Below are 10,149 nucleotides of genomic sequence, written 5' to 3'. Positions count from 1 at the left end.
TGTGCGTCCAGCCATAGTCGGACCGGATGGAAAGGGTAGGAATAGTATAATCATGTACTAACAATAGTTTGCTATTTATGTGTTCTAACGCATGCGTGCATGTTTGCAGAGATGAAGATGAAGAGAGTACTGACTGCGGAGGAGATTGCGGGCATCGCCTTCCGCAAACAGAATGTGAACCAGCCGTTAGAGCAGGAGAAGACTGGCAAGAATGCACCTGCCACCTCCGGCAATAAGCGCAAGGCCGCCGAAGCCTCCCAATCCCAACAGAAGAAGAAGAAACTCACTCCCAAATAGAGGGAGGACAAGCGGAACGACAACTTCGTTCCCATCGAACCCCGTTCTATGGATCTACCTCCCCCATCATCTGGTAAGAGTTCTGCTTGCGCGCATACCGCACATTTAAGTTAGCATTTATTTAACCATTTATGAATATGCAGGGCATGCTGAAGAGACTCATCACACCCCACCGCGGGTCAATCCGGACCTCGAAGCTACCGCCGAGTCAAAGGACAAGACGATACACCTGGACTCCGAGTCTACACCAACCCCGCCACACGGTAGCTTTCGATTGGCGAACCTGGCGCAGCTCACCCAGTCATCTGCGGAAAACGCCGCAGAGCAATCCGCCTTCCTTCAAAAAATCTTCCCTGCTGAGTTCCACAACCAACTAGCTGCACTGCCTTTTAATCAGGCGCTCAACGCCTTCGTCCAAAACTGCCTCGTCTTTTTTGGCATGGTTGCGGATCAAGCCCGCCGTTCCACTAACTTGTATCAAGTGGCCTTGCGGAAAGAAACAGAGCTAGGGCTGCTGCAAGCGGGGGTTGATCAGGTGAAGAAAGACAGGGACGCCGCAGAAGAAGCGCGCAAGGCGGTGGAGTTAACCGCGGCGGAAACCAAAACTGCACTGATTGAAGAGAGAAAGAAAAACCGCGAGCTGTTTGGGGCGGTTGACCAGTCCAAGGGGGAGGCGGAGCGTCTGCGGGTGGAGCTGGAAAGCGTGACGAGGGAAAAGGATGACGCGGTTACAGGTCGCGAGCTAGCGGAGGCGGACTTGACAAAACTCCGCACCGCTCTTCCCACCATTGCGCAGAAAGTAATGGATTCCGAGCCTGTATCCGACAAGTTCAACGCCTATGTTGACGCGGTTAAAGACCACGAAATCAACAAGGCAGTGCTAGAGGTGATCCAAGCCTGCGGGCTCACACCGCCGTACCCCGACGTCGTGCAGAAAAAATTGAAGGAGGGTACGGCTGCGGTGCTCATGGAAGCGGAAGAAGCCATCACTGCCATCCCGATCCCCCTAATTAATGCGTTAGCCACGGACCCTAATATGTCGATTGATGGGTTCCTCAAGGAGGAGTTTTAGTTTGTTGTAATAGTTTGCGCCGTAAGTCCTATGCTTAGGCAGGCAATTGTAAATACAATTTTTGAACCATGGGTCCCGTGATGGGCATGCGTTTAAAACAATTACCATTTGTGTAACAACTTAATTTGATGTATATATATTTCTGTTATGCATGCGTAGTGTGTTTATTTGTTTATATATCGCGAATCAAAACAAAAGGTGAACCGCATGCCCCTGCGCATAGTTAACCAAAACTCATGCGTATGCGGATGGTACTGCGTAAAATAAAACAATACTTTAACAATTTACCTTTAACAATTTAGACTCAGAAGCTACTGCGTTTTTGCTTTGTCATGTACTAGAGGTGCACGGTAGCTGTATGGTAAGCAACGCAACTAAAAACAATCCAATGTCTTTATACTTAAGAGCTCCTCAAGCAAACCAATGCGAGAGTAATTACGCACAAGCAAACCAATGCTTGTAATTTTTAAAGTCGACTTTGCAGCCATCTAGTCTGCGTGGCGCTTGGCTAGGGGAAAACCAATTCCCTTTGCCTGCCGTTAGCGTCTAGCCTTGTAACCAAACAGGCTTCTGCCGCACGGGGGCTAGAGGACACCCCTTAAGTAGGCAGGAACCGCATACAAAAAAGATTTAAATAACAAAAGTATGCGCGAGTAAATATTTAATTGGCATTAATCACAATTACAACCGCGACACATCCAAACGGACGGAAATTACACAGAAAAAATAATGTGCTACAATAAACTGGAGTGATCAGGTCCACCTAGCTACATATAACATTTTTTCAATAACGTCGCATGCCAAGTGCGTTTCACAGGTTTTCTATCTAATGTCTCGAGATGGTACGCCCCAGTATTGTTTGCCTTCGCTACCCTGTATGGACCTTCCCAATGGGGGCCCAGTTTCCCAGTATCCTCCGCATGACTTGCGTCGTTCTGACGCCAAACCAAGTCACCGCACTTGTAAGAGCGCGAACGCACACGCTGATTATAGTACTTTGCAATTTTTTGCTTGTTATTTGCTTCGTTGACAGCCGCAGAGAGTCTGCGCTCTTCCGGCAAATTAAGATTTTCCCGCAAAGCTTCAGAGTTATTTTGCTCATCAAAATTTTGTATGCGGAACATTGGTACCCCAATTTCTGCGAGTACAACAGCTTCTGATCCATAGACCAAACTGAACGGGGTCTCACCAGTGCTTGCTTTGGGTGTTGTTCTATGCGCCCATAAAACCTTCGGTAGTTCATCCACCCAACCAACGCGACCATGACCCAACCTAGCTTTGATTCCAGCTACTATATCCCAGTTGGTGACTTCGCACTGGCCATTCGCCTGCGGGTGCGCAACAGATGTAAAAGTTTGCTTAATATTAAGCTCCGCGCACCAGCTGCGAAAAGGGTCACCCGCGAACTGCGTACCGTTATCGCTAACAATTTCGTTTGGTATACCAAATCGACAGAAGATGTCTTCCCATACAAAATTTCGCACCCTTTTTCCTGAGATTGCTGCCAGCGGTCTCGCTTCGACCCACTTTGTGAAATAGTCGATTGCAACAATCAAGAATTTGATGTTTCCTGCGTGTGCAGAATGTGCGTAAGGTACTGATGTGAGTAACATGTTTAGAAAATAAATGATAAAATTACCTCGGCCTTTTGGGAATGGTCCGACTATGTCGATTGCCCATTTGCAGAATGGCCACGGTGAGGAGACTGGTATCATTGGATGCGCATGTGCTCTGCTAATAGGTGCATGTATTTGGCATGATTCACATTGCTTAACTATGCGCGTAGTATCCGCGTACATGGTGGGCCAATAATATCCTAGCCGCATTATTTTTGACACAATGGACCAGTGCCCCGAATGGAGTGCGCATGCACCTTCATGCACCTCGCGTACAACTTCCTCTGCCTCTTTCGGGCCAATGCACCTTAAGTGCGGTCCCAAATAATTCTTTCGATATAGGACGTCACCCTCAAGGGCATACAGCGGTGCCTTAACGCGAACTTTCTTTGCATCAGCGGAATCCGCAGGAGATGTGCCATCCCGCAGAAAAGCCACAATGGGCGTCATCCATGTTGAGCTTGATTCCTCAACTGGTGCCACTAAAGGCATCATAACAATGGATTTCGCATTGAGTTCTTCTATTAGAACTTTCTTCCCCATATGATCAAAAGCCAAGGCAGCCAGTTTGCTTAGCGCATCCGCCTTCTTATTTTGCCCACGCATTACGTGGGAGATTTAAAAAGCTTCAAATTGGTCAGCGAGGTTGTGAACAAGCGATAGATATTGCTGCATGGCTATGTCATGCGCTTCGAAATCTCCGCTGACCTGACTGCATACTAGCTTTGAATCCACATATGCGTGCAAAATTTTAACATTTAACCTATGCGCAATGCGCATACCTACTAACAGAGCCTCATACTCTGCTTCGTTGTTCGTAACAGCAAAATTAAACCGCAGTGCGTATGTATGCTCTTCGCCATCTGGGCCTGTTAAAATTATAACCGCACCTGCACCAGATGCGCTGCACGCACCATCAGTGTACAATTCCCATGGTGACAATGTTGGTGCAGGTGGATCCTGATGTTCTGCTGACGCCTCGACATCCGCAGGTAATTCTGCTAGGTAATCAGCAAGTATTTGACCCTTAACCGCACTGCGCGAAGAGAAATTTATTTCATGTTCACCTAATTCAACTGCCCACTTAGCCATTCGGCCAGAAATCTCAGGCTTGTATAACACCTGAAAGAAAAATGATTGCGTTAGTCAATGCGGTAACCCCGGTCATTGCCGCAAAGTAGGCGTTTACCAACCTGTTTGATTGGTTGATCAGTTAGAACCACGATTGGATGTGCTTGAAAATATCGGCGCAAACGCCGCGCCATATGGACCAGCGCATATACAAGCTTTTCTATTGGTGAGTAGTTTACTTCGCTTGATGTCAGCGTCTTGCTTACGAAGTAGACCAGCATTTGCGTCTGAGAAAAACCTCAGTCGTTAAATTTCTGCGATATAAATAAAGCATGTAAATTAATGGATTACCTTTCTGCGATCCGCGATGAGGACTGAGCTGACAGCTTCCTTCGATGCCGCGAGGTACAGCGTTAGCGTTTCTCTTGATACTGGCGCAATAAGTGTTGGTAATTCTGCAAGCACTTTTTTCATCTCCTGAAAGGCTGATTCTGCTTCCTGAGTCCATACGAAGTCTTTTTTTTCAAACAATTTTTCAAAGTATTGAAGAATGGTAACTGTCGTTCTGCGGCTTTCGACAGAAACCGCGTGATAGCCGCAAGCTTCCCCATTAGACTCTGCACATCTTTCTTTGTCTTCGGAGATGGCAAATTATCAATGGCTTCAATCTTTTTGGGATTGGCCTTGATACCCCGCGCTGTCACCACATGACCTAAAAACTTGCCTTCCTCTTCCCCAAAACTACATTTTAGCGGGTTAAGCTTCATGTTGATCCTGCGCAGAGATGCAAATGTTTCCAGGATGTCCGCGAGCATGTCTTCTTCGGTGTTACTTTTAATTACCAAGTCGTCGACGTACGCTTCAAGATTTCTACCGATTTGGTGCTTGAATGCTGCGTCAATTACACGCTGATAGGTCGCGCCCGCATTCTTTAAACCGAAAGGCATCTTCGTGTAACAATAAATACCCTGCGGCGTATGAAAAGCAGTCTTGTCCTCATCTTCCGCATCCATTAAGATCTGGTGATAACCCTTGTATGCGTCCAAAAAACACTTGTACCTAAATCCCGACAGTGATTCTACCTTCCAGTCTATCTCCGGGAGAGGGTAGTTGTCCTTAGGACATGCCTTATTAATGTCTTTGAAATCAACACACATTCGCCAGTTACCGTCAGCCTTTTTTACCAACACAGGATTTGCAACCCATGTCTGATAATGCACTTCCCGCAGAATCTTTGCTTTGACAAGGTTGTCCACCTCTGCGCATAACCAATCACTGCGGTCTAGGGCCATATGCCGCTTCTTTTGCCTAACGGGTGTCAATGATGGATTAACGTTTAACTTATGTTCCGCAATATCCCGCGAAACCCCTGTCATGTCTGACTCGCGCCATGCGAAAATATCTGCGTTAGCTGACAGTATTCCATGCAACTTGCCCTTCGTTTCGGCTGACAAGCTGTGACGATCGCTCCAAATCCATATGGACGAACACGTCATTCATCGATTTCATTGCGAGGTATTTGACCTCTATATGATACGTTTTGTAAACATTGCATTCTTTTGAAAAGGCACACCATAAATGAATATTTAAATCAAAGGTTTTCGACATCTGATGATTTTTACATATAGACAATCACCGTAAATAAGTTTACAATAGTACTTCCATTGACGATGCAGTCAAAATAAGATACATGGTGATGATTTGGTGAATGCAACGTTTCCTTGATAAATATGCCATGTAAGACTCCATGCACATAGCTTGTCTAACATATAAGTAAACAGCGGAAGACTTCTAGGAACCTGAGAATAAACATGCTAACAAGTGTCAACACAAAGGTTGGCGAGTTCATAGTTTTAGTGTTTCGCATAATCTGTATATATAAGTGGATCACAAGATTTCAGTTATTTCATCCAGAAACGTTTATCAAAATATTCTACAAAATTGAGCACCCTGGTAACTAAACTTAACGTATATATAATTTGTACCCTTTGTATAATCATCTTAATAATACACGCAAACCAACGTGTACGCTTCTCAAATAGCATACGTCCGTTAAAAGGCTAGTGCTCTAGCTCGGACGGGGATATCAAGCCCTATGGATCCATATATAACTACTCGCGTCCACCAGTTCTTATAACCGGCAGTTACTAGTTACCAAAGCTAAGGGATTTTCGGTTCAAACTCAGTGTAGAATTAAGTATGTACTTGTGTCCATTGTTTAAAATAAAGTGCATGTATTCTCAACTCAAAAATATAGATTGCAAAAGCAATTAAAAAGGGAGCATATGAAACTCACGCATATAAGTATTGTAAATCAGTTAATAAAGCATTTGCATGTATTCTCAGCCCAAAAATGTAAAGGGTAAAAGGGATCATATGAAACTCACGCATATAAGTATTGTAAATCAGTTAATAAAGCATTTGCATGTATTCTCAGCCCAAAAATGTAAAGGGTAAAAGGGATCATATGAAACTCACTCAAATCAGTTTTAGTTTTTGTATTCATTTTATAAAACAGCGCATGTATTCTCAGTCCCAAAAATATATATAAAAAGGGAGTAATGAAACTCACTCAAATCAGTTTTAGTTTTTGTATTCATTTTATAAAACAGCGCATGTATTCTCAGTCCCAAAAATATATATAAAAAGGGAGTAATGAAACTTACGCATATAAATATTGTATATCGGTTAATAAAGCATTTGCATGTATTCTCAACCCAAAAATGTAGAGAGTAAAAGGGATCTTATGACACTCACCTTAGCAGCATATAAAGTCGTTCACCAAAATGTGATCGAAACACGGATTACCAAATAACCGTAGATCTCAACCTAGAGAACATATGTTGGTCAATAAATGTCTATCAAGCTAGGTCAGGTCATAGTGTATCACAATCCTAATGCTCGATATCGACATACAAAAGTTATCCAATGTTGTTTTAAAAAGTCAATTTTGACAATGGTTTAACAAAACGAGACGTACCTTATATAAGGATTCATTTACTCGGTTGGTAATATTCAAAAATCCATTTTATCAATCTTGTAAACAAGTTGTTTAAATCTTAATTGCAGATTCAAAAGCAATTTCAATTAACGTCAATCATAATTCAGTTGATCATATCTTTTAATATGTTCATCGAAACTATTCGGTATCTAAATGAAAAGTTATTGATTTTTCGCCAGCTTTCCAAAAACATGTATATCATATACCTTTTACCAGTAATATATGTATTTAATTCACGATTCATTATAAACTATTTAACGACGAAATTTAGCATACAAGAATATATAAATATATATACTCGAGCACTAGACATGGATACACAATTAATATATAAAAGATAAGATATGAATACTCACGTATCAATATTGTGATTCAATATTGCAGGAAAGTACGTAGACGCAACAGAGATGATAAACACTAGGTTTGATTTGCAAACAATACTCATGAACATTACCCATAACCTCCATATCTATAACCCATAGTTTTCTTAACTCTATCCCGCTCGAAAACCCATTTTGAAAGTGACATGCTCATGACCTCGTCGTAGTATTTTATGTATAATACTAATTAGTAATATTACTACTAATAATATTAAGATTAATAATAATATTAATCTTAATAATAATAATAATAATAATAATAATAATAATAATAATAATAATAATAATAATAATAATAATAATAATAATAATAATAATAATAAATATAAATATAATTGAGAGTCAGAGAGATTTAAGAAGAAGAAAGTAAATAAATTCGAAAAAAAACAGCGAGCTTTATAGACCTGGCCTGATTTCCACTGCCATGCGATCGCATGGCTAGGCAGTGTAATTCCCATGCGATTGCATGGGAAACTTTTCCAGCTCACAATGTTTTGGCAACTAGCTCGTCGACATATTTTTATAATATATATAATATATAATTTAAATTAATTAATTATATATTATATTTTATTCTCGTGCATAGTTGATTTGTAATTTTTATTTCGATAAGTCGTACGTCATCACTCGACTTATGTCCCAGTTCCGGTTTTTCGAATGTCTCTTCGTACGCTGAGAAAACTTGTACATTACATTTTGGGACACGTACCTTAGTCAAAATATAGCCTTAAATTATCCCTAAATTATATCACTCAAAATATAACTTATACATTTTAGTGTTTTGGTTATTTACTTCTATAAATCATCGTCTCGCTGTTTGTTAAAATACATTTTAAAATAGTGTATAATGTAGCAAAGTTACTTTAGTGTATAATGTAGCAAAGTACTGTAGCAAATTCACTGTAGCAAATACAATTTTTACTGTAGCAATTCACTGTAGCAAATTCAATTTCACTGTAGCAAGTAGTGATTTTCGAAAACACTGTAGCATTTTGGGTACTGTAGCAACTTGAAAATACTGTAGCAAATTAGTGTTTTACTGGTTCATCTTAAACGCTTTAGTTAACTTATCTGAATATCAATCGAATCAATAAACGAATGTTACTATCGTTTACTAAATAACTTGAAATTTTATATATATATATGTATATATCTTTTTAATATACATAAATCAGTTTTTAAATACACATTGGAAGTTATTTATAAATAAATATTTCAACTTATCATATATATTCAAATAGATATTTAAACCAATAAGTTTAATGTACGGTATCAAATAATTAATACATTGTTACCTTTTCAAGTTATAGTATATATGTATCTATTTACATATAATTGTTCGCGAATCGTCAAAAATAACCGAAGGGTATTTAAATATATAAAAGTAGTTCAAAAATTTTGAGATTCAGTTTTACAGACTTTGCTTATCGTGTCGGAAATGTTAATCATACAAAGATTAAGTTTAAATTTGGTCAGAAATTTCCGGGTCATCACAGTACCTACCCGTTAAAGAAATTTCGTCCCGAAATTTGAGTGAGGTCGTCATGGCTAACAATAAAAATGTTTTCATGACGAATATGAGTCGATAACTAGATTTTTATCACGATTGAATAATATAGATACAACAATCCAATTACTCGAAGCGTATGAGAGAAGTTATCGTAATCAAGTGAAATGAAGAATAGAGATGCGTCTTATCTCTTGATGTAGTAACAATTGATTTCCGGATTTTAAGGAATAGAAAATCTTCATAATCTAAATAAGATTTGATTCTTCAGAATTTGCGGAAATTAGGATTTTCTTTGATTAAATGCATAATCTGCCTCGATTGCTATGTCTGATATTTCGCTTATAAATTGACCACTTTCATTTCATTTATTTTCACCATTCCTATAATCTTCTTCCTTATTTCATACTTACAAAAGATTTGTGAAAATGCTTCATCCAGTTCTGATTCTTGATATTTTCTTGGCTATCATATCATTCATTCTTCTTTTTCATCTGCCACCAGAGGAGGTTATCTTCTTCTACTATTACCTTGGGGTTATATTGTTTTTCATTCTCCCTTGTCTTTATATTGCTATACGCATTGATATACACGGTTTGTAATTTCGGGGTTGTTTTCGGGCTTCATATTTTCCATTATATTTTGGAGCTTCATGCTTTCGTTTTCTCTTCCCGACTTTAAGTCAAGCGAATAATGGTCCAGAATTTGTAGCTATACATTTCGGAATGAACATAGTTAATGTTCTAAGAAAAAAAATTGTAATGACACGATCTTGATTTGTCAAATTACCAGAATATCTGGAAAAGACCGAAACATCAAGGAAAGTATTTTCTTGATATATTTAGAGATTAAATAGAATGAAAGAGTTATGTAACATGGTTCATGATGAGGGTGTGATATGTGAACCTTTATCACGTTCCATTAGAAACTCAGCATGACTTACTGTAATATAATCACGTTGATCAAGTGTCATTATATTATAGTAACTCATGCTTCAGTTCCCAATATTACTTCAAAACATCCATTTTTCGAATTTTTCAGATTTTAGAAACTAAAATAGTTTCTTTTATGATGTAACAAAGATAGCGTGAAGAGATAAATGATTTCAGATAAGAATAGTTATGAAAATATCTTCAGAAATATGGAGGATATTTATAATGGAAGATACGATGATATCTTAGAATTTCTAATATCAGAGGATGATG

Source organism: Rutidosis leptorrhynchoides, chromosome 11 (assembly GCF_046630445.1).
Source record: "Rutidosis leptorrhynchoides isolate AG116_Rl617_1_P2 chromosome 11, CSIRO_AGI_Rlap_v1, whole genome shotgun sequence".
NCBI lineage: Eukaryota > Viridiplantae > Streptophyta > Magnoliopsida > Asterales > Asteraceae > Rutidosis > Rutidosis leptorrhynchoides.
This window is presented reverse-complemented; position numbering follows the sequence as displayed.